The sequence below is a fragment of the Gorilla gorilla genome, chromosome 17 (assembly GCF_029281585.2).
Source record: "Gorilla gorilla gorilla isolate KB3781 chromosome 17, NHGRI_mGorGor1-v2.1_pri, whole genome shotgun sequence".
Taxonomy (NCBI): domain Eukaryota; kingdom Metazoa; phylum Chordata; class Mammalia; order Primates; family Hominidae; genus Gorilla; species Gorilla gorilla.
In genome coordinates this window covers 98,403,987-98,429,071 of record NC_073241.2, presented here as the reverse complement: position 1 = coordinate 98,429,071, position 25,085 = coordinate 98,403,987, and the positions used below count along the sequence as shown (strand labels likewise).

The following is a 25,085-nucleotide window of genomic DNA, read 5'->3' as shown; positions in this document are numbered from 1 at the left end:
GATTTTAGCTCTTTCTGTAATCATATGTCAGATCAAAAGATAATCTTCTTGCATATACAAACCGATTACTTGAACTTTCAAATGCATCATAAAGACAGGAGTAAAGTTATTAGTCAGAAGTGGGGCCTGGGGCCCTCCAGCAAATTTATGGTAGATTAAAACGGAGCCACTTTGCTAGAAGAAATGCAAACACAATTACTAAGCTACACATTTAGCATCTCTATTTTAGATGTCAAATGACGTACCAGTTTGATTTCACCTAAGCCTTCACTGATATTGTACAGTCTTTTTGATATCATTCTTACATGCTAATACTACAATCTGAAAGTCCAAGAAGAAAAAGGAAATCGGGGATTTAGGAAGGATACAGATGTGGGACTCAAAGATCTTCCAGAATGAAAAAGAAAAGGGATTGGGATATAATTTGTGACAGCCAGTTTTTTTGTTTGTTTGTTTTGTTTCTCTAGGATAAAAATCAATAAAAAACAATGAAAAGAAAAAATAATATAATTTAATAATGCCAATATTTTGCCCATTTTTATCTATGGGCAAACAGTAAATGTTTTCACCTTCAATGGAAGAAACATTTATTCAGATGTCATAAGGATTTAAAAATAACGAAATAGCATCTTTTGAAACACTTATAGTGTTTAAGTCCTTCTGATAAGACTATATAATTTAGGAAAGGAAAATAAAACCAAGAAAGGCTTGAGTAGTAACTAACATGATTGATTCTGGAAGGCAAAGTAAGTGACTTTATAAAACTTATGAATAGTATATTGTGTTCTAATGGGATGTCCAGAAACTATTCCTGTCCTTGTTTTGATACTGGAGATTTGGATTCTTTACTGTTTATAGTTCTCTCTCTTCCCCTCCCCTGCCTTCCTCCCTTTTCTGAAAAATAATTTCTGCATGCTCAGTCATGACACAATATAATTTCCTTGCAGATGGGAGCTTGTCTTCTAAAGAAATTAAACACATTGAGCAGACTTTCAACCATAATAAAAAAAAACTATCAGAAGTCTAACTGCAATAATATACCTAAGAAAACAGACAAAGCATATATTTCTAGTTCTTTTCCAGCTTAGCATATAAGTGTTGGGAATAGTTTCTTGCTTCATGATTCTAAATATAAGCACCAATTCCCCTTACAGAAGAAGAAACATATTAAGAAAAAAATTAGACCTCACTTTAAAAAAATTTAGTGGTGGACATCTTACCACTCCTGCAATGAATGTTTTACCTCCATCGAAGTATGTAAATGCTTTCAGGGATTTGAAAATAATTATTTCAGTAAAAGAATGTAGAGCTCCTGAACTCGCATAATCTCCCACAAGAAAAATTAAATCAGAATTACGTAAGTATATCGCTGCAAATCCAGCTGGCCCTAAGGCAATGCCTGGGAAGAGAGAGCATGCAGCATGCCGCAAAAGCTCATCTCAAGCTCTGCCTGTCCTCTGCAGTCGAACTTAAGTGATCATTTGGAGTAATACCACAAGGACATGAAGCATCCATGGTGTTGAAAAGGTATAAAAACAAAGAGCAGTAGAATATTGCGGCAAGAACCCAAGCAGAGTAAGAAAATGAGGGGGAAGAAATACACTATATTAAAAGCAAGAGACATTGGAAACTATCTAACAAATTTAAGCTTGGTCTTTGGTGAAGCTAAGTGATTTATAGAGGAAAATAAAATTCGTAGTGAGTAGTAGTGACGCCAGGATGCTAGACTAAATGTGTAGTCTATACTTATCAAATTATTCGTATGTTTAGAAATTTCTCTTTGCAAAGCAAAGAACCATGGGGAGGGTTTTTCGAAGCCATTTAGATTTCCTAGTCAAACTATGGTTCTCAGCCATGAGATTCTTTATATTATTACAATGAATACTAACCATCAAGTAGACTCAAGTCCCCTCATTTACTTCTTCTTTTTTTTTCTTTCTTTCTTTTCTGAGACAGAGTCTCGCTCTGTAACCCAGGCTAGAGTGCAGTGGCGCGATCCCGGCTCACTGCAACCGCCACCTCCTGCACTCAAGTGATTCTCCTGCCTCAGCCTCCTGAGTAGCTGGGACTACAGGTGGCACCACCATGTCTGGCTGATTTTTGTATTTTCAGTAGAGACGGGATTTCACCATGTTGGACCGCCCAGTGTTGAACTCTTAACTCAAGTGACCCGCCCACCATGGCCTTCCGAAGTGCTGGGATTAAAGGTATGAGTCACCGGGCCCGGCCTTTGACTCCCCTCATTTTCTGCACTGTTTTCCGTACATTTCCTGTTGAGGACTCAAAACTATGCAATTTTATTTATATTTTCATTTAATTTTTGCTTCACTACCCTCCCCAGTAGATAGAATCACACGCAAATTTCAGTGGCCATTTCTGTCATGCCTACTCTGTCTTCAGAAATTGCACCATGTTTGAAACAGAAAAAGGAACCATACATTTGTTTGTTTAATGAATGCCAAATGATAGACCTAGGTCTAACATAAAGCAGAGGAAATTATCTTTTCTTGAGAGAGTATTGGTAATTGGAAATATCTGCCATGACTTGTTAGCATGTCCAACCTTCAATTCAGTTTCCATTTTCTAAGAATTTCTCTTACGTTAATGAGAAATGAGAACAGAATTATATAAATATGGTTGTTTATTACAATACTACTTATAATATTTTAAAATTTGAAAGGACAAAACTAAATGTTTAACAATAGGAAAGTAATTTTTAAAATAGTATATTCATATCTTAACATATTATGAATCTATTAAATGGTGTTTTAAAATATTTATAAAATATTAAAAATACATTTTTGGTGAAAAATGCTCAAATCTGCATAGACATCAAACTTGTGACTATATAACATACATCGGCATATATTTAGTATATAAGTATATACTATCTAGCGTATTTATGAGACCATGGGTGTGTGTGTGTGTGTGTGTTCAAAACAAAGTTGTATAAGATACATTGTAGACATTATGAACTCTGGAGACAGACTACTGAAATGCCAATATTAGTTCTGTCACCTAGCAAGTTACCTAAATCCTTTTCTTCAGACTCCTCCTTTGTGAAATGTATAAAGTTGATGGTGAAATTAGATGAGTTAGTGTTTGCTTAGAAAAAATGTGTAACAGAGAGTATTATACAAGTCTTTGTTATGATCATTTAAATACACACGCAACATTATATGTACAAAAATAAACATGTATACACACATGCAATCATAAAAACATGCAAAATAGGGCAAAATATTATCAGTGAATAGTTTTTGTTTCTGAGACTGTGGATAACTTTTGTGTTTTACTTTACGTGGTCTAAAATTTTGTCTGGAATAAGTAAATATTGCTTTTATAATTAAAAATAAAAATTTTGTGCAAGATATTAAAAAACAGGTGGACTGAGATAACATATACACATATGTAATACATATATACATAATGCTTAGAATAGTGCTGAGCATATAGTATTCATTTTATGAGTGTTTATTAAGTTAAAATAAATGACAATTGAGGAATTGGACATAGCAATGAGTAACTTGAGAATATGAAACCCAAGGAATTTGCAAGAAAAATAGTTAAAGACAAAAACTAGAATTGTAAGAGCAGGCAGTATTGGCCTAGCAATATTTGGGTTTGTAATTCTTTCAAAGACTTGAGTATATGCAATCGCCTACATTGAAGGGACCAGTATAAAGAAAAAGTTGGAGAACATATGAAGAGAGACAATAATTTTTATGACAAAGTTCAGATTCCAGATAAGCTGAAGAAAATAAGACCAAGAACAAAATAGGATACATTTGTTTTAAAGAGGAACTTTTATATAATTGTGGTATAAGGAAGGTAGGGCTGCACGCAGACAATAGAGATTTGATTTGTAAATGCAAAAAGCATGCCAAGTCAAGAAATTCTCTATTCTCTCTGCAGAATCAGATGTAAGGTGCATGAAGATGGCCACTTGGGAAGGGCGGTCCAGCAGAGAAGGCTGGTGGCTCCATGTAACCACCTTGGTAATGGGCTAAATAGTGGCAAAGACCTCGTCTACCATTAGGTCCAAGTGCCGGTGTCAGTTGAAATAGATACACTTTGGAACTGAGCATTAGCAGGTACATAGGAGAAGAAAAGACAAAGGTAATATCGGAATTTTGCAGGGTGGATCATTCAGAAATACTTGATCACCCATTTTCAGACTTTCCTAATATGATATAACCATTCTGTAGCTCAGTGAATAACTGCTTTCAGTCTCCAAAATATCTCATCCCATGGTTAAATTAAAATACAAGAAAGTTTGGAACTCTCTTAAATGATGAATGTGATTCTAATTTTTGATATTAATAATGGAGTATAATATTTTAATAACAAGCAAAACACCATCATATGCAGTTTATATTTAATCCCTGTATAGGTAAGTTTCTCCAATATATGACCAATTAGTAAATAACTTAGGAAGTTAAGTAGAAACATCAACTGACCATCTAAAGTTTTAATATCCTAATTTGATAAAGTCCCTTAGTGTTCTAACCATTGTAAATTAGATTTGCAAATTAGTACGAATAAAACCCATCAGATGCTAGCCCCTCATTGAAAATATTTGTGGGCATTTTTTGGCTTGTGAAATTATGCCTGTAAATTTTATTACTGCTGAGTCAACATTTCTGATGTCTTTTAAAAATTTTAATATTTTTAATAAAAAACATACACACTGAATCTTAGATTTTGTAGAAAAACTCTAAATTTTTGATTCCATGACCAGAAATAATATTTGACAATATAGCTTAAATAAATGAAGGCACTTATTTTTACGTACCAAAAGGTGATAGACTTTTAAAAATAAATTTAATAAATAAAGCTAACATTGCTAAAATGTGAAGAGCAGAGCTCAAGCAGATTTAATGCAATGAAGTATATAATGTAAGCAGAAGATTCAGCAGGGTAGGTGGATTCCAATCCTGCACTTCATGTCTTAAAGAAGTTAAAGAAGCAACTCAGCAACTTCTTTTCTTTTCGTTTCTCCCTCCTTCCCTCCCTCCCTTCCTTCCTTCTTTACTTCCTTCCTTCCTTCTTCCTTTCCTTCCCCCCTTTCTCTCTCCCTCCCATAAGCACATTTCATTCTTTATTTCTGAGCCAGAAATTCTATAATACATAAACGAGTTACTGAATATTATAATACATATAGCTATTTTTATTTACCATGAAAAGATACAAATAAAGTGTACTTTTGTAAAAGTTATAGTACAAATTATTGGCATTCATGCTCTTATATTATTTTCAATGAAAGGGGAAATTTAGATTTTGTATGGGTCACTGAGATGTTTCTATTATGTTTATAGTTAAAAATGCAAACTCTGTCAATTTTCTGCTTATACACATGCAAATTTACCTAAATAACTTAGACCACTTTCTTTTTACTTAATATCAGCATTTTTCAAAATGGGCATTTCTGAAAGTGGAAGACACTTCTTAAATTTGAATACCTTGTCACTATTAATTTTTGCTATTTGAGTGTGTCAATTGCATATGTCATAAAATGATTAATCATCAAAATTTGATAACCATAAGTAAACATGGAGCATCAGCTGTGGTACTAGAAAATCATCCGTGATTGAATCAATATTTTTGTCCTCACATCTGACTATGTAAGCAAGTTTCACAGCAAGAGTTCTATAGTGTTCTTGACAGACGTGGCAATAACAATGTTAAGATAATATTGCAAAAGTAAAGAGCTGCATGAATATTCTAATTACAGGTTTCTTAAGCAGTGACTCCTGTGTGCCTATGGATTACATAAACTAAGAAATATAAACCTCTGTCATACAAATGACTAAGTTTAATATTAAATCATGAAAATGCAACAAAAATAAAGACAATTTAAGATATAAAAACCATGAAGAGAAATATTTTAGTTCGTTGACATGATCTGTGTTTTCTCCTAAGCAAGTCAATTTTAAAAGAAATATCTAAATTATAATTGGAGTTATTGAACAGTCATCGGTATGGTAGCAGGAAAATATATCAAATATTAAAATAAGGTGAGAAGAAATGAAAATCTACACATAAAAGGCATTTTCAAAGTGCAGAGAATGTGGTAAATTTATCAGGAAGATGAAATAAAAATTTATGTAATCATAGCTAATTTTATGCTAGCAAAATGTAATGAAGAAATGTTCACAAATATTATGTAATATATTAGATTACAAATTATTCACATTCTAGATTCCTTGAAAATAATAGAGTATATTTGGGTGTAAATGGTTTATTTATTTTATATTAGAATGGAAAACAAATATAAAATTTAAATGTTCCATTACTCTGCATAATTTTTACTTAGCATAATCTGGTAATTGTGAAGAGCTAGACACACATCTTAGAATTCAAGGCCATTTCTCTTATTTTAGAAATAACTGTGAGTACAACAATGGAAATATATTCCTTAAAATAGATCAAATGCCCTCCTTTCTTTCATTCTATATAAAAATCCAGCACTGAGCTAAGATATTATGAAAAATGATAATAAATATAGTAATAATTAAAGATCATAAATAGAAAGAGCATATATGATTATTTGAATAATTATATTAATCCATCTATATATTTATCATATTAAATTAATTGAATATATTTCACGTATCTATTTCTGTGGGTAGAAAACATTAGATCTCTTTCTTTTACCTCCTCCTATACATCAATTCTTATCACCAAATTAGACAACTTTATATGTTAAAACAATGTATGTATGTTGGTATTTCTGTTTGTCCGATAAAAGAGCATATAAAAATACTCTAGGCAACTGTACAGGAAATTCTACTAAAAGTACAGCCACCATAATAATGGTGATTGTGAGTTATTTTGTAATAATATAAAATGGCAATTAAATAATATTTAATATACAATGTGATTATTCATTTAGGAAGTTGATTAATTTGGTTTTAATTTCCTTTTTCTCTGTACCATGAAGAATTAAATAATCATAGAATGTTTTCTATTTTATAATCTTCTTATTCATTAAAATAAGAAAAATATTTAGAAATACATAGATTACTTAGAAAAAAACTTGCCCATTCATATTGAAATTTTTCTTCTCCAAACCAAAATAAGATAAAGACTATGAAAGTTCATTGAGGAACAATATAAATCAAAATATTAAATGCAAATACATATATGAAAAGTGGTCAACCATTTATTTTCCAATAAATGCAAATACACAGACACACACACACACACACACACACACACACACACACCCCTCAAGAAAAATTAAAATGTTTACAGTCTTGCAATTTTATCCTTTAAAATGTCAGAGCTTTCCCATTGCTTTATTCACTTTGCCTCTTAAACTTAAATACGTTTTTGTACTACATCAGCATTTTGATTCATGACTTAGGAAAAACATAACAAAGACAATGGCTCTATTTCTGCAGATCTTGTAAATATTATATATTCAATCTCAAGATGTATTTCTGATAGAATTATTGACTTACAACTATAGAAAAATTGGCAAGCTGACACTTGGTTAACATTGCCTTGCTTTCACTCCATAATTTTTTTCTGGTACTCAGTTTCTCCCCAAAAATATCTTTTAAAAAGTTGAAATATACCAAATGACTTATGTTTCACATTTTCAACACAAAATTCCTTGCCCACCTTCCATGATATAATGCTTTTTAAAAATGAAATAAAGAAAAGAAACTGCTTTACTTTCTAATGGAAAATATTTTTCATTCAAGAAAACTGTTGTCTTTTCCATGTTTATTTCTTATACACATGATATATTCCAGAAATTGATCTAGGTGTTAGTTATAAAGCAAAGAGCAAGACAAATAACATCCTTGATCTCATTGCGCTCACAATATTATAACAGATACACATATACCCCATATGTGTGCATGGGTAACTATTATTCTACAAATACAGTGAAAATACTGCAATCTCAAAAAATAAATAAAAAGGAGACCATTGGTACTTGGGTTTGCATATTGTTGTTAGTCCATTTTAGAAGTAATGTAAATTACCAGACACACATACAGCACCTGACCATGTTTTTAAATGTGTTAATTCTTCAGATAAAAATATCTGAAGGAAAAAGTTCCTAGAAAAATGTTAGGGGCATTTAATGATGTACTTGACATTAATTAATAGAAATTACAATTCAAAGGTTATTTCTTCATGAATTTAGTTGAACACATGCTATTTGACATAAAATGTTTCACAATATCAGCAAACATGGCATATTATCTATGCAATAATATACCTTATCTTAATTATTATAGATTCAAAGGCCTATTGACAGCTGATGATATGGAAGTATCCTTCTTTTTTAAAATATTTTTCATTGCTTCTCAGCCTTTTGGCTAAGATCAAGTGTAGTATCTGTTCTTATCAGTTTAAAACTTATTTCAGAAAAGACATAAGCCTTTCTTGAAATTTATTCTCTTTGCTGTCTTTGATGTTAATTTCAGTACAATTTGACAAATTCTATGCAGATCTCTGTTGGTATTCTGGGTAAACTTAAAGATTAGGGAGAAATGACATTCTTATTATAATGTATTATCCATAAATGCAAGCTCCTCGTTTATTTATGGCTTCTTTCAAGACTTACAAAAATGTTGTAATCTTCTCAAAAAGAATTTCACATATATGTTTGAATTATTGAAATACATTTAAATTTTTTGTTCATAGGTTTTAGATTATTATTATCTTTTTTTCAATTGATGTTTTTCAGAAGAATTTTAGGTTCACGGCAAAATTGAAAGGAAAGTACAGTAATATCTTCTCTAGCCTCTGGCCCCACATATGCATAGATTCCCCGATTATCAACATCTCTCACCAGATGGCATTATACATTTGTTACAACTGATAAACCTACACTGAGAGATCATTTTCATCCAGAGTTCATAGTTTATATGAGGGTTCACTCTTGGTGTTGTGTGGGTTTGGACAAATATAAGTGACATGTATCCCCATGATAGTATTATAGAGAGCAGTTGAACTGCCCTAAAGGTCCTCTGTGCTCTGCCTATTCATCTCTCCCTTTGGCTAAACCCTTGGCACTTACTGATCCTTCTAGTGTCTCCATAGGTTTTCCTTTTCAAGAATATCATATAGCTGGAATTTTTAGTACGTATCCTTTTCAGATTGGCTTCTTTCACTTAGTTATATGTATTTATTTTTTCCTTGTCTTTTCATGGCTTGATAGTTCATTTTTAACGATGAATCCTATTCCACTATCTGGATGTACCACAATTGGCTTATTCATTCACCTACTGAATGACATCTTGGCTGCTTTCAAGTTTTGGCAATTATGAATAAAACTGCTATAAATACATCTGCAGATGTATATGGACAGATATTTTCAACTCCTTTGGGTTAATGCAAAAAGAGTACAATGAATGGATCATACGGTAAGGATACATCCAGTTTTGTAAAAACTGGCAAACTTTCTTCCAAATTGGCTGTACCATTTTGCATTCCCACCAGCAATGAATGAGAGTTCTTGTTGCTCCACATCATTGCCAGCATTTGGTGTTTTTGATTTTGGACATTTTAATATGTATTTAGTGGTATTTCATTCTTGTTTTATTTTGCAATTCCATGATGATATGTGATGTAAAACATTTTCTTGTATGTTTATTTGCCATTTTCATGTCTTCTTTGGTGATGTGTCTGTTCAGGTCTTTGGCTCATTGGGTTGTGTTCTTATTAAGTTTTAAGAGTTCTTTGTATATTTTTAATAGCAGTTAATATGTCTTCTGTAAATATTTTCTCCCACTCTGTGGCTTCCTTTCTCATCCCTTGACATAGTCTTTCACAGAGCAAAAGTTTTTAATTTTAATGAAGTCCATCTTATCAGTTATGTCTTTCATGAATTGTGCTATCGGTGTCACATCTAAAAAGTCATAGCCAAACCCAAGCTCACCTAGACTTTCTTCTGTATTATCTTTTATGGGTTTTGTGTTTGACAGTTGTGATCCATTTTGGGTTAATTTTTGTGAAGCTTGGAAGGTCTGTATCAAGATTCTTCTTCTTCTTTTTTTCTTTTTTTTTTTTTGCATGTGGGTATCCAGTTGTCCAGGATCATCATTTGTGGAAAATATTTTTTTGTTGTTGTTCTCCACTGTTTGTGTCTTTGTTTCTTTGTCAAAGATCAATTACCTATATTTATGTGAGCCTCCTTCTGGGATGTTTATTCTGTTCCATTGATCTATTTTTCTTAACTTTCACTAATACTACACTGTCTTGTTTACTGTATTTCATAGTATGTCTTGAAGTCAGGCAGTGTCAATCCTCCAACTTTGTTCTTCTCCTTTGATATTGTGTTGGCTCTTCTGGGTCTGTTTCCCTTTTATATAAACTTGATCATTAGTTTGTCAGTATCCACAAAATAACTTGCTGGAATTTTGAATGGGATTGCATTGAATCTATAGACTGAGCTGGAAAGAACTGACATACTGATAACTGTGTCTTCCTATCAATGAACATGGAATCTCTCTCCATTTATTTAGCTATTTGGTGTCTTTCATCAGAGTTTTGTACTTTTCCTCATTATAGACCTTGAATACCTTTGGTTACATTTTACCTATGTGCTTCTTTTTGGGGTGGTAATGTAATTGGTATTCTGTTTCTAATTTCAAATCACATTTATTCATTCTGATACATAGAAATGTGATTTTTTTTGTATTAACCTTGCATCCTACAAACTATCTTGCTCATTAGTCGCAAGTGTTTTGTTTTTTCAATTCTTTAGGATTTTCTACAGAGACAATCATCTCATCTGTTAACAAAGATAATTTTACTACATCTTTTACAATCTGTATACCTTTTAGTTACTTTTCTAATTCTACTGCATTGCATTAGGGCTTACAGAATGTTGTTGAACAGCAGTGGTGAGAGGGGACCTCCTTTCCTAGATCTGGATCTTAGTGGGGAGGATTCATGTTGCTCACTGGTGTTATGTTTTTAGCTTGTCTGTTGAACTCTTACCAAAAAAAAAAAAGCACATTATTTTCATTTGTGTAACTTTTCTATACATTGTCTTGGATATGTATTTTACCACTACGTAATAGTAAAATTGTCTCTTTTTTCCCAACATTTATACCTTTTTTCTTGCTTTATTACTAAACAATTTTGCTTTACTAAGGTATAATACAGATTAGGAGAGATAGTAGTAATGTTTTCTGTTGTTTTTGTTTGTTTCTGAATTCATTGAGAGGTTTTGTGCTTCTGTGCTTCACTGTGAAGAATCATATTTGCTATACATTTCAAGTAGAAATTTAAACTAGGTTAAGGAAGTCCTTTTATATTCCTAGCTTTTGTCATAAATACATGTCGCTATTTTTAAACGGTATTATTTTTAATAATATCACTTTAAAATCATATAATAATCATGTAACTTTATTATAATAATCATATAGTAATAATCATACAACTTTCTGAGTTAATTGGAGTGGTGAAGTAAATTCTTAAATTTTCTGCTAGAGAAACTTCTTTGAATTCTGAGACTAAACACCGTATGATTTGATGAATATTGTATAGCATTTCTGGATCCCATTTTCCTGGGCCATCACATAGGATTTTTGTGCCCATAATTATAGATTAATCTGTAATTCTATTGTCTTTCTTTAAAAAAAAATATTGACACAGGGTCTTACCCTGTCACCCAGGCTGGAGTACGGTGGCACAAACCACGCATCACTGCAGCCTGGACCTCCTATGCTCAAGTGATCCTCCCGCCTTAGCCTCCTGAGCTGCTGGGACCTCAGGCATGCACCACCACGCCCAGCTGATTTTTTGTATTTTTTAGTTGAGATGGGGTTTTGGCATGTTGCCCAGGCTGGTCTTGAACTCCTGAGCTCAGGCGATCCACCTGCTTAGGCCTCCCGAAGTACTGGGATTACAGGTGTGAGCCACCATGCTCAGCCTATATTCTCTTTTGCTATATGATTCTAATTAACTTTCAATAATTTACTATCTCATAAAAATGTTAGGAAACTGGTTTTTTTTGAGCTCTAAAATATTTTTTAAAATCTGTTCCTTAAATTTCTGGCAAAATCCACCAACAGAACACAGCTCTATAACATGACTTATTTGTTTCAAGGAGGCATAAGGAATTTAATTAATGAGCAAAATATTTAATAATAATTCTATTACGGTTCTTTTTTGTAAAATACTAGAAATTGTTCTCTAGAAAATTTTAATATCACTTAAATTTGCAATTTTAGTGGCCTAAACTTTTTCATAATCTTCACGTTTTATAAATGTCAGCTAAAATTTTAGTTATATTCTGTTTAAAATTTTAGAAAGTTATTTATTTGGGTGCATTCCCTCTTTTTATGTGATCAATTTGGCAACACGCTTTTGATTTGATGAAAAGTTTTGGAAATCTTGTGATTGTCTTTAATGTTTTTTCTTCCTCTCTCCACTCCGCTTTGTAAGGGATGACTTTGATCCTCTTCACCCTCAAGGAGTCGTATTCCCAGTTCCCACTGTCTGTATTTGGATCCAGAGATAGGCAGTCCCCCAGCTACAACTCTACTGCTGTTGTGCATTTCTATCTTGTTTCTGGTCAATGGAGACTTCTCTTTGTATCACCAAACATGTCTATGTTTCTTATTAAGTTTATCAGAATAGATTTTAGGGCCAGACACGGGGGCTCACACCTGTATTCTCAGCACTTTGGAAGGCTGAGGCGGGAGGATTGCTTGAGTCCAGGAATTCTAGACCAGCCTGGGCAATGTAGCAAGACCCTGTTTCTACAAAAGTTCTTTTAAAAAATTAGCCGTCTGTGGTGACACAAGTTTATAGTCCTAGCTTCACAGGAGGCTTGGGGTGGAAGAATCCCTTGAGCTTAGGAGTTCAGTGTTACATTAACCTGTGATTGTGCCACTGCATTGTGCCTGGGCAATAGAAGGAGACCTTCTTTCTAAAAACAACAAGCACAACGACTAGGTTTTATCTCTAACTGAGTTTACAGCAGAGGAAGGAAGACCAATGAATAATCTTATAGTACCATCTTAACAAGGATTGCTTACACATTTTTATGTCAGCAATCACTTTATATATGAAAATTTAAACAATATTTGTCCTATTCGATTTTAACATAATGTTTGAAACACCATTTTATATCATTTAGTTTATATTTTTATTCAGCCAGAATCTGAAAAGAATTAGACAGGTAATTAGACCACCTATTTCATTTTCCAAGATTAATAATGGTCCATAGGCAGCAATATTGCAAATGTAACTTATTGCACTGAAACAATAACTCATTTAATGGTTTCTAAGTCACCCATAAAAGGTATTACAATTTTAGAAGTGTCTAATATGGTACCCAAAAATAGCTAGGAAAAAGTGGGTCACTCTGTAGGCAAACCTCTATGTCCTAAATAATAGCGGTAATAAAAATGATTCAGAAACAGAAAAAAAAATTAAAAATTAAAAAAAGATTTCAGATATATTTTCTCATTTGATCATAATTTCAATTCTGATGTAGAGTATAAATATATTCCCAACTCTTATATATTTAAATGATTATATACACACATACTAAATTAAACTGAATCTTGCACATTACATATGAGTCTTCTTCAAAATATGATATTTTATTTACTTGAATGCATCCATCCATCCATATATTTTCATTTCTTTTATGATAATATAACTAATGAGAAAATGTGAACACTATAAGGACAAAAATGTTTAATACATCTTTCTTAATGTTCATTAACATACTTTTTTCATAAGTTTGGTTCTTTAAAATCCATTTTATATTTTTTAAATTTTGGCTAATACTCAAAATTTCTTATTTGTAGTGCATGCAAATGTGGATCATTAAAAACACACAGGGATAAAGACACAAATCCAATATATAACATAAATAATTCCAATTATGATAAAGGATCCTGAAATGAAGTATCATTTTTCAACATTCAAGTAAATAAAATAATAATTTTTAATTATATCTTTTGAGTGTTTAGATTTCAGAGGAAATGACAAATGAAACAAAATATGATGTTGGTGCAAACCTAACTGTGGTTTCTGCATTAAAAGTAATGGAAAAAAACACAATTACGTTTGCACCAACCTAATATATGCACAATTTTTTTCATTTTTTTGTAAAATTTAGATAACTATTGTATAAGATTATAAGTAAAACAATTCAATATAGTGCTTAGATTATATTAAACATGAGAAAGACATTTTTTAAATAATAGGAATAGAATAAAATATGCTTCCTTGTGAAATTGTGAGTTCCTCGACACTGGAGTGATTTAAGTGGAGACAATGTTATCCAAAGGATTATTACATGAAATTGATGATTGTGGTTTCTTCCAGTTCCAATTTTCTAAAATTCTTTGAAACTATTGATTCTCCATTAAACTTCAAATGCTGATTTCTAAAACACTTTCTTTCTGAAGTTTAATATTATTTAATATGTTTTTCATGAACTCAAATATAATTGTTTAACATTTATACACCAATAAGTATTTAATACACTATATATCAAGAAGCAGCACTGGGCATAATATGGCAAAAAATAAAGATATGATCCTTCTCCTCATGATGTTTATATCTAGTAGAAAATAAAGATGTTACATAAGAGCATATACCTGTGCACAAGTGGGAAGTCATACTTTGGTGTGATGTGAATCAAAAGATCAGGATGCTATGAGATTAAGGGTAAAGTTCTATGTGATCAGGAAATGCCTCATTGAAAGAACATTTAAGTTGTCACATAAAGCAAGAGACGGAAGTCAGGGGAAAAATGATGAACACAATGTCATGGTCATAAAAAACAGACTGTACAAAAACATTGCTATGGGCAAAGCTTTGAAGGTTCAGGAAATTTTAAAAAAATCAGTGCTACTAAAGCATAGAGTAGGGATGGATAGTGCATAGAAAAGCATTTAGAAAGCTTACATCATCCTAAATTTTATAGGTCAATGTAAGGAGTTCAAAGATGTATTCTAAGTTTAAAGAGAAGCGATTGAATAGTTTTCACTTGGAGAGTGACAAAATTGTGGCCAGTTATGGTGGCTCACACCTGTAATCCCAGCGCTTTGGGAGGCTGAGGCAAGTGGATAACTTGAGGCCAGCCTGGCCAACATGGTGAAATCCCGTCTCTACTAAAAAAATACACACCTTGTAGAAAGCCCATCTCTACTAAAAATACAGATGAAAGAGAGAAAAAGAGGGAGAGAGAGAAGGAAAGAGAAAGAGAAAGAGAAAGGGAGAAAGGAAGAAAGAGAGAAAGAGGAGAGAGAAAGAAATTGTGTTTCTAAAAGACAACTGTTTAATGTAGAGTATGTCCTGGAAGTGGAGATATGAATTAAAAGCTATTGTAGGAATCTAGGGAAGAGATAATAATTTAGACCAAAGAAATAACAAAAAGGCAGAAAGAAAGTTTAAACTTAGCAGGAGATTTAATCAAATTTTCTGATTTATTAGGGAGTGGCAGAAATAGATGTCAAGAACTTAATAGTTTCTGAATAAAACAAAGTAGCTGATATCAAACTCATCCAACAGCTGTAAACAATTATAAATTTGGAGCAAAATGTATTTTAAGAGGTATAAAAACATGTTTGAATGCATCAGCCCACACTATGATATTTAAGAAAAAGGAAGAGCATGAAGTAAGACTTACATTAACCCTGGATTTTTCACTAGGGGAATTTTTCAAATTGCTGCACAGAGAAAGAGAGCCAGACAGAGAGCAAAGGTCTCAATATGAGTGGGAGGAGAAATCAGAGGTCAGAGTCTGGGGCTGTGAAAGTGGTTGGGATTTGGATGGCAAAATATCAGAAAGGAGGAAAGTGCCAAGAAGTCCTCCGAGCGTCTGCATAAAATGTTGTTGAGGACCTGTGACAATTTCTCAGCTGACCCTGTGCAGGACAAGATGATAAGAGGTCAAGTAGTAAACAGATGCAGAGAACCTATGAGCTGAGTTTCCAGAGGTCTCACTGAGGAAATGTTGAAGTTCCTTCCCAATCATAGTAGAGAGAGTTGGTGCACACATTAGGCTTCGGTTGAGATGCCAGAAACACCATTCCTACAAGTAAAAGCATGTCTTAGTGGTAAGTGCTCTCTTTCGATATGGGGATAAGTTAAGGAGTTAAAGGAGACCTGTGCTAAAATGGCCTAAAACCCAAGCATCAACAGAAAAAGGGTGATCCTCTCTTAATTTAATAGCTTAATAGAACAGAATCTAATGTTCTTGGAGGATGAAAACATAATGCAGAGTTGCTGTATTATGACATATATCTCCAGCATAAACTTAAAAATTATAATGCGAAAAATTTATGCATAAATGACTGATAATCACAACAAACCTATCAATGCAAGTAGATGCAGAGAAAATCCAGACGTTGGAGTTTTAGAGAAGGATTTCACAATAGACAAGATTTATACATTGTGGAATATATAGAAAAACATAATCATGCTGGATAAACAAGTGGAGTATATTTCAACAAAAAATATAATCTCTATAAAAAACCAAATGGAAACTTTTCATAAAAAGTAGTCAGGTAATTTGTCCAAAATCAAATCATTGAAAAATACTAGAATTAAAATTGAGCTTTATTTTATTCCTCAAGCGTTTATTACTGTTTTTTTTTTTAAAGAACTCAAATATTCTTTACCTTAGTTTACTTCTGCGCTTTCCAATATGATAGCCCCTAGCTGCTCAGGGCAATTGAGCAACTACAATGCAGCCAGTACAAATAGAGATGAGCTGCACTAATTGTAAAATAAATACAAAAATAAAAAATAAAAACATCTCATTTACAATATTAATGGCATGTTGATCATGGTAATACGTTGTATATGTTGGGCTAAATAAAAGATATCATCAATGTTAATTTTATCAGTTCTTTTGTTTTTTTTAAATGTGGCTCGTATCTGTGGCTCAACTATTTCTATTGCACAGTGCTGTTCAAAACTTTAATTTTCAATGCTGGAAATTGAATAGAGAAGATCATGAATATTTTTCTTGTCAGCCCCTTCTCAGATATTTCTGAATATTCTTCACTACTGCAAATCTGCTGATCTAATCCACTGTTGAAGACATGGGGAAAGCCTTAGAAATAAGAACAGATTCTGCACATTGAAAAATTTTTCTGTATTTTTTAAGAATAATGTACTGTGCCTTTATTATCAAGTATTCTATACTGGAAAGGCAGAATTTCAAATCCCAAGTAACAATTAATTGATCTATAACAACCACAGCAGAATTCTAGACCATACACCATTAAAAAAGCCAGTTAGCAGCTGACTGTCTTTGCATAATATTTATATATTTATGGCCATAAAAATACTCAAAATACTGAACTTCGATGATTAAAAAGTAATATAGAAATTTTGGTACAAAGCATACCACAATCAAAGCCAAGTAGAAAACCTTTAACACGTTGGGTCTGAAGTCAACTATTTATGCTGTATATGCTGAAGTAGTTCATATTCTTTTTCTTCCTTGCCAAGAGTTCCTGTCAGAACAGGAGGAGAGAATTGCTTTGGCAGAAAGGGATAGAGAGTAAAGGTGGAAAATGGAAACCATTCATGTGGTGACATAAAAGCTGTCAACCAAATGAAGTACACTCTTCTGAATTGAAGGGCAAAGAAAAACTAAAAGTAGGACAGAAAGCACACAAAGTAGGGAGATCTGTGGAATAGACTGAGAGAGGAGAAAACCAGAGACCCTCATGGTGCTGAGCTGGGCATGTGGGTTCTGCCGTTTTCTGACAGCAAGCCTGCGCTCTATTCACACCAAAAACATTGCACCCTGATAGTTTCCAGTGCTGCTGAAGTGCTTTCAGCTTTTGCAAAGTTTAGAGGGTATTTTAAAAGAAGAATGTAAGAAACCATTCAAAGATGGCTAAAATGGTGCAACCAAATCACTGCACTTTAATGCCAGCAGCTGGAACAATTTTATTCTCATCCCCAATTTCTGTGACTCATTGTCTAAATTGTCAAGGATACTCTCATTTTTGCTAAAAGTTTAAGCTTATCATATTTTCTCTATTCCATTTGAATCATAGATGATGAGTAGTAAAACAAAATTAAACTGATGCATTATAATGTAGGCCATTTGACCTGAATAAATATCTCCTCGTACAAGGAGGGGGAAAAAGACAAATTGTTAACAGAATTTTTTTTTTTTAAAAAAAAGCAAGAACATTTGCTCAAAGAGGAATAATATATTAGAAACAGAAAGGATACAATATTGTTAGGGTTCAGCATAAAGTAAATATTTGGAGAAAATTTAAATTTGGATCCTGTGTGTGTATGTGTGTTTAATTCTGTTAGGCATCACCTAAGATGCAATGTAAAATGACATTTATAAGGGAGGCATGGGATGTGGTAGGGAGAGGGCATGTTTAGTTAAGGATGAAAACGGAAGAAAAGAGTTGTCTAATATTAGAAAAAAGATACAACAAAACCCATAAAGCATATTTTAAATTTTTCTTCAGTGCAGAATACTAGCAACAATAAAGATTTAACAAACTTTATAAGTTTTCCCAGAACTCAGAGGGAAAAAACAACCTGAGTTTAAAATGCTTAAGAAGAATACAATTGATATACCAAGCAAAAAGTGACGGCAGCTGTATTTAGCCCTTCTGAAGGAATAATTGATGATCAAAAGGTAGAAGGAAAACATAGAAAAACAAAAACACATAAGACATTACATTGTATTTAAAAATCTTCCTCAGAAAAATGGAAAGATTTGAACATAGAAATCGAATGTGCTTTTCACAATTACATTAAATTTATTAGCCAATATTTATATTAAGACATATTCTGTTCACATTCAAACATAACAATAAAACAATTTTTAGTAATTTAGCAGAAAAAAGAGGATACTTTCAATGGGAAAAACTGATGGCAGATATTACTTCTGTAACACTGAGATAGTGGAATGATGTTCATTGATGGTAATATTTTGTGAACCTAGAATTCCATGCAATCCAAGCAGTTCTTCACTTGTGAAAGGAATGGTAACTGCTTATCATTCTGGGTGAAAATTACTAATATATTGTACCAGATTACTGATAAAAGACCAAAATAAAGAGGTCACTTATAGGAAGAGCTAGATTAAAATGTCAATAAATTTTTGAAATATATTAAGAGCTAAATAAAAATATTTATGCTTTTATTTAAAAATTGTTACTATCAAACACATCTTATATGTATGGTCAAAAAGGAAAGATGCAAATCTAGGCCTAATCCCCACTAAATAAGTTAATAAACATAAGTTGGGAATATGAGTTTTACTAAAAGGTTAAACACATACACACACGAATAGGCTTCAATAACCTGAGAAATGACATAATCTGAGGACTTAAGAATATGGAAATCATGGTATAGATTGACTATTCATGAACGTCAAAAATACTTATTAATTTAAAAATAAAGCATAATAGTTACAAACTGAAAATCAGGGTAAATGAATAAAATGTATTTAATAACACTATGAGCTTTTATCTCCAGTTCTACGTTTTAATCCATGTAAATTTAGAAGGGCAAGAAAAACAAAGGCAAAGAGTAAGATAAACAATTCTTCATGTAGGGGAATATTTAAAATGTAATCTCATTCTTGACCTTAATTACAAAGCTCTAATTAAGAGATTCAAGATTTTAAAAGTAACTTAAATGACCCTTAGAAATAATCAAGATGTATAAATCAAAATGTATAAATCCCAAACCAAGAGTAGAGGGTAATATATAAAAGCAGTACTGCATAACACAATCCCTATATAACACACAGAATGCAAGAAAAACATCAAGAAATTTAAAGCCATAAAATAAAGCATATATTTATTTTATATGTATGACACTATTGTTAATATTCTAAACACTTTTTATAAAAGATAGATGCTTAGATTAACTTTACACTAAACCCACTTAAAATCTGTAGAAAAGAGGCCACGGTGGGCTGGAATGATAAACTGAGACTTGAGGGCCAGCTTTCCTCATGAGTTACTTGCAGAATTCTGAGGTTGTTAGGGAGGATAAAGAGTTAAGATAAAAACTTCTGCAAAGAAAGAAAGAAGTATCCAATAATCCCAGAGTATTTAAGGAAGAAGGCCTAGAAATAAAGCAAGCAAGAGATAAGAGCAACAGAGAAAGCTGAGATTCATCAAAGGGTAAATCAAAAGCTTGAGAATCATAAAGTTTAAAACCAAGAAGCAAGAAAATTATGATTGGGAGGAAATAGAAAACACAGAAAATAACACAAAAGTAACATTTACTTATCTTTGAAGAGGCTATAAAGGACATTGGAGTCATAAAACAAGAATATGCTATTATAAAGACAGAACTAGAAAGGGCTCAAATTGAAATAAAAAACAAAACCTAAAAGATTTATCTAGCATGACATCATTTTTCTTAAATTGCTGATGATATACTGTAACAAAGAGGTCATTCAGCACAAAATATAAGGAGTTTAGAAATATTGGCAAGTGGAGATCCCAAGATAATAGAGCTGTCCAAACAGAAATTACCCCTGATTATAATAGATTTTTAGGAAAAACTGTTCATTTAGAATTAATTTATTTAGTAATAAAAGTATTTTGAAGGAAAAAGATACACATACATAAAAAATTATGCAACTAAATATAGGCAATCATTACGTTCAAAAACAAAATAATAATTAAAAAGGTAACTGTCAGAACATTTAATTATAGTACACTATGAGGCTCTGCCATAAACAATCTTAACATTCTCAGGAAAATGTAACTGTATTTAACTAAAACTTTAGTATAAACTATATTGGCATGATGAGATAGAAGAGTGGTGAAAGTTGTGTTGGTGTAAGAGTTCATCAGATGTAATGAGTTCTCAAGAGATAATAGAACAAGGATAGTAGGAAAAGCCTATATAGAACTTGAGGATAAGTAGCAGCAGGAGAAAGATTTAATGTATACAAGAGTAGTGTCCTTGGGAAATGACACTCTGATTAAAATGAAATACATTATCAAATTCTGTGAGGTCAAATACCTCATAGTTTATAGTTTCTGAGATTTGTGTTTGCTTAAAAAGGCCTTTTCTGAAATGATTACAAAAATAATCTCATTTTCTTACAATACTTTCCTAGTTTACTTTTGTTTATAAAATTATCTCTTTAATCTACTTGGGGTTTAATTTTGTATGGTTTAGTATTGACTTTTAAAAAATTTTATTTGATTATATCTAATGTCACAGATGTAGTTATTTCTAATGTTACCGATTTAAATAAACTTAAGTAGAGGACTCATAGACTCACGTATTCTGTTCAAAATTTTAAGTAAATTCCATTATGTTGTAATGAGGAAATGAAATATTTAATATATCATGTCTTAAACACCGTTTTTTGTGTCTTAAATATCATGAATGCCATCATCATACCTGAATAGAATTTAGATAAATTCAGCACATATTCTACACTGTCTTTTCTACTTTCTGTCGTTTTCATAAACTTTGAATTTTAAAAACATAAAGGGAATTCCATGGAAGAGGAATTAGTAATTCTTTCTAAAATAAAGGCTTAGAGTTCTCAGTAGACTACTATACTATACAAATGTCTTGCATTAACCAAGTGTCAGTAGAATAATGTAATTTAATAGAAATTAGTTTTATTTACACTTTCTCTCCAGACCTCTTCCAATATTTGATATTGGGGCATTCGACAACATTGTCAAACCATGCGTATCTCAGTTATAGATATCTGAGGGAAACAGGTGTACCAAGAGCAATTCTATCTTCAATGAAGGAAATGTACATTGCTATTATGAATGCATCTGTGCTTTTCAATTCTGAAATTCCTGTTCTTAAACATTAATTTACACTTTAAAATGCTCTTAAAAATCGATGAAAAAAGAAACACAAAGTTACCTCAGCATTAATCAAGAAATTTGTTGAACTCTCTTCCAGTTTCCAAATATTTGTAGTAATTATTGCCACTTTTGGGGTTGTTATTGAGATAAAGCACCAACTTACAATATGAATCCTGAGTTATTAGAGCCCCTGAAATTGTTTTCACTCCTATTTATGTGAAATAAATAATGTCATTTTTATATTTTCTTATTTATCTCATGTTTAGTTACTAACAACTATGATATTAGGCTCAGCATGGGGGGATGATGGTGTGTGCATGTCTGTCTGTGTGTGTGTGTGTGTGTGTGTGTGTGTGTGTGTGTGTGTGTAGATTGCAGCCTCCAAATAAATGTATTAAAAATTCATTTTCTAAATAATAAGTCAAATAATAGAAACATTAATACCATCATCTGATCACAGGACTCACCATTAAAATAAAGTATCAGAGTACTAAGTTTCACTCAACAGTATAACTAAAGCAGCTACATCTTAAATACCACACTTAAGATGAGAGAATATCCTCCAAAATATATTTTATATACAGGGGAATTAAGTTAAAGACTTATATAGAAAAGCTATATTCTCATTCAAGTGTAGTATTCTCTGAGCTTGTATCCAATCATTCACAGATTAAATAAGCAAGCAAAGGGGAAGTGATAAAATCTGCTATTGTGCAACTGAATAATATGCCTAAGGGAATAGTATTGTGTTCATTCACAAAATTATTTATAGAGCTGAGTACTATTATCTCACTATTTACCCCAAGTTACAGCTTAAGGTTAAAATAATTTTTACTTCTAAGTTTTAAGTTATGTGCTTCCACTTAGTCATTTCTTCCAAAGAGGACAGCCCAGCCCAACATCTTTCTCTAAATAAAATTTGGTTTTATTTTAACAGTCAAATTGCAGACATGTTAAATGCAAAAGAACCTTAATTCCTTCTAACATCTCTTTATGGGAAATATTTTCAAACCTATGAGTCATGTCATTCTTCTTGAGATCTTATTTTTGTTTGTGGTGAGCAGAACCAGAAAGTATGGCCAAATTTTATTAGAGAATTACATATCAAATTTAGTGAATAAATTTTTAAAATATTAATATATCAATAGCCATTGGAAAATTTTATATTTGTGTATTTTTTATCTTTAATTGATTCTTAATTTAAACCTCATGACATAATCATGAAACATGCTGGTCTTCTTCAAAATGGTACAATTAGCATATGCTGAATTATGGCTGCAAGCTTATAACAGGTATTGCTATCTCCATTTTACAGTTGAGAAGATGGAGACTTCAAAAGATTAAATGGTTTGCTTAAATATCTTATATATATATCTGATGGCTTCCAACCAGTCTCATCTATAATTCTGTCAGGTTAATCAAGTAGAAGGTTTTTTCTAATCCCTAGATAAGCATGCGATACTTAAGAAAATAATGTATTCACTGAAGCCACTGTTTCTCACTTGTAAAACGGAGATACCATTTTCTACCTCGTAAAGCAGGTAGGATGGTGTGGGTCATACAGGGAAGAAAATGAGAGTCACTGTTAATATTATACTTGTGCTTCAGCAGTCTTTCCTTATACCATTAGCTTTTATTATATGGTTACTCTTCAAATTGTTTCTAATACATTATATTCTCTTCCCTTAGGACCATTTTTAATTTCTCCTTGTCTTCTGACACAAAACAACTTAGAATTATAGATTTTCCATTTCTCTGTTTCTTTCTCCGGGTCATCAATGTGGCTACTGAATAGCTTATTTAGGACAAATCTCTTTCCAGCATTACTTGTTTCCATGGATTGGTGCCTCACTCTGATAATTATGGTTCAAGTTGGACTTAGTATTATTTTTTCCTAATAGAGTACATTCAACTATGAGCTATGTTCCTCTCTTAAATAGATTTTTATGGGTCCAAATAAGAACATTATTATATTCAATATAGAAATTGTTTTCCTATTTAAACTTTCCAAGCCTTGATTGTCAAAAATAATTATATGGGTCTGGTAGAGTTTGCTTTTGAAAAAAGTCTCTTTATTGTTTATTAGTTTCTTTGATAAATATCGTACATAAAAGTATTAAGTACATCACAGAAAATTACTCTTTTATAACCAACAGAACTGTATTCATTGAAATTAGAAATTTTCAAATGTTTCTGCATTAGTTATGTCCATAAATAAACATAAAAATTTGCCTTCATTTAAATATATAGAAACCATATATTTAGATGTGATTTCAGAAAATAGTACTAACTTCGCAACAATATATAATGGGGAGAAAATGGAATATTTCTGCATTTATTTCTGTCATTTCTGATTTTTTTTCAGCAGTGTTTTGTAGTTCTCCTCATAGAGGTCTTTTAACTCCTTAGTTTCATGTATTCCTAGGTAGTTCCTTGTTTTCTGTGTGGCTTTTAAATGGGATTGTGTTCTTGAACTCATTCTCGGCTAGAACCTATTGGTGTATAGAAATGCTACTGAATTTGTACATTGATTTTGTATCCTAAAACTTTACCTAAGTCATTTATCAGTTCTAGAATTCTTTCACTGAAGTCTTTAGGGTTTTCTAGATATAGAATTATATAATCAGCAAAGACAGATAACTTGACTGCATCTTTCCCTATATGGATGTCTTTTATTTCTTTGTCTTGCCTGATTCCTCTGGGTAGGACTTCCAGTTTGCTGAATAGGAGTGATGACAGTAGGCATCCCTGTTTTGTTCTGGTTCTCAAGGAGGATGGCTCCAGCTTTGGCCAATTCAGTATGATGTTGGCTGTGGGTTTGTCACAGGTGGCTCTTATTATTTTGAAGTATATTCCTTTGATGCCTCTTTTTCTGCCTCTGTTGAGATGATCGTATATGAGTTTTGTTTTTGATTCTCTTTATGTGTTGAATCACATTTATTGATTTGCATATGTTGAACCAACCCTGTATCCCAGGAATAAAGCCTACTTTATTGTGGTAAATTAACTTTTTAATGTACTGCTGGATTCGGTTTGTAGTACTCTGTTAAGAATTAATTCTACCAAAAAGACATGTGCATCCGTATGTTCATCAAAGCACCATTTCAAATAACAAAGTCATGTAATAAACCTAGGTGCCCATCAGCAGTGGGTTGGATAAAGAAAATGTGGCACATATATACCATGGAATACTACACAGCCATAAAAAGAACAAAATCATGTTCCTTGCAACAACATGGATGGAGCTGGAGGCCATTATCCTAAGTGAATTAATGCAGGAACAGAAAACCAAATACT

At 32.1% G+C, this 25,085-nt stretch overlaps 1 protein-coding gene and 1 pseudogene across 21 annotated transcripts in view; one reads left to right on the top strand and one right to left on the bottom strand.

The window, feature by feature from the left end:
- Positions 1 to 25,085, bottom strand: part of CCDC102B (coiled-coil domain containing 102B) — a 467,886-nt gene that overhangs the window by 103,142 nt on the left and 339,659 nt on the right. The gene's annotated exons all lie outside the window — the stretch shown is intronic.
- On the top strand, positions 8,317 to 8,419 carry LOC115931494 (uncharacterized; annotated as a pseudogene).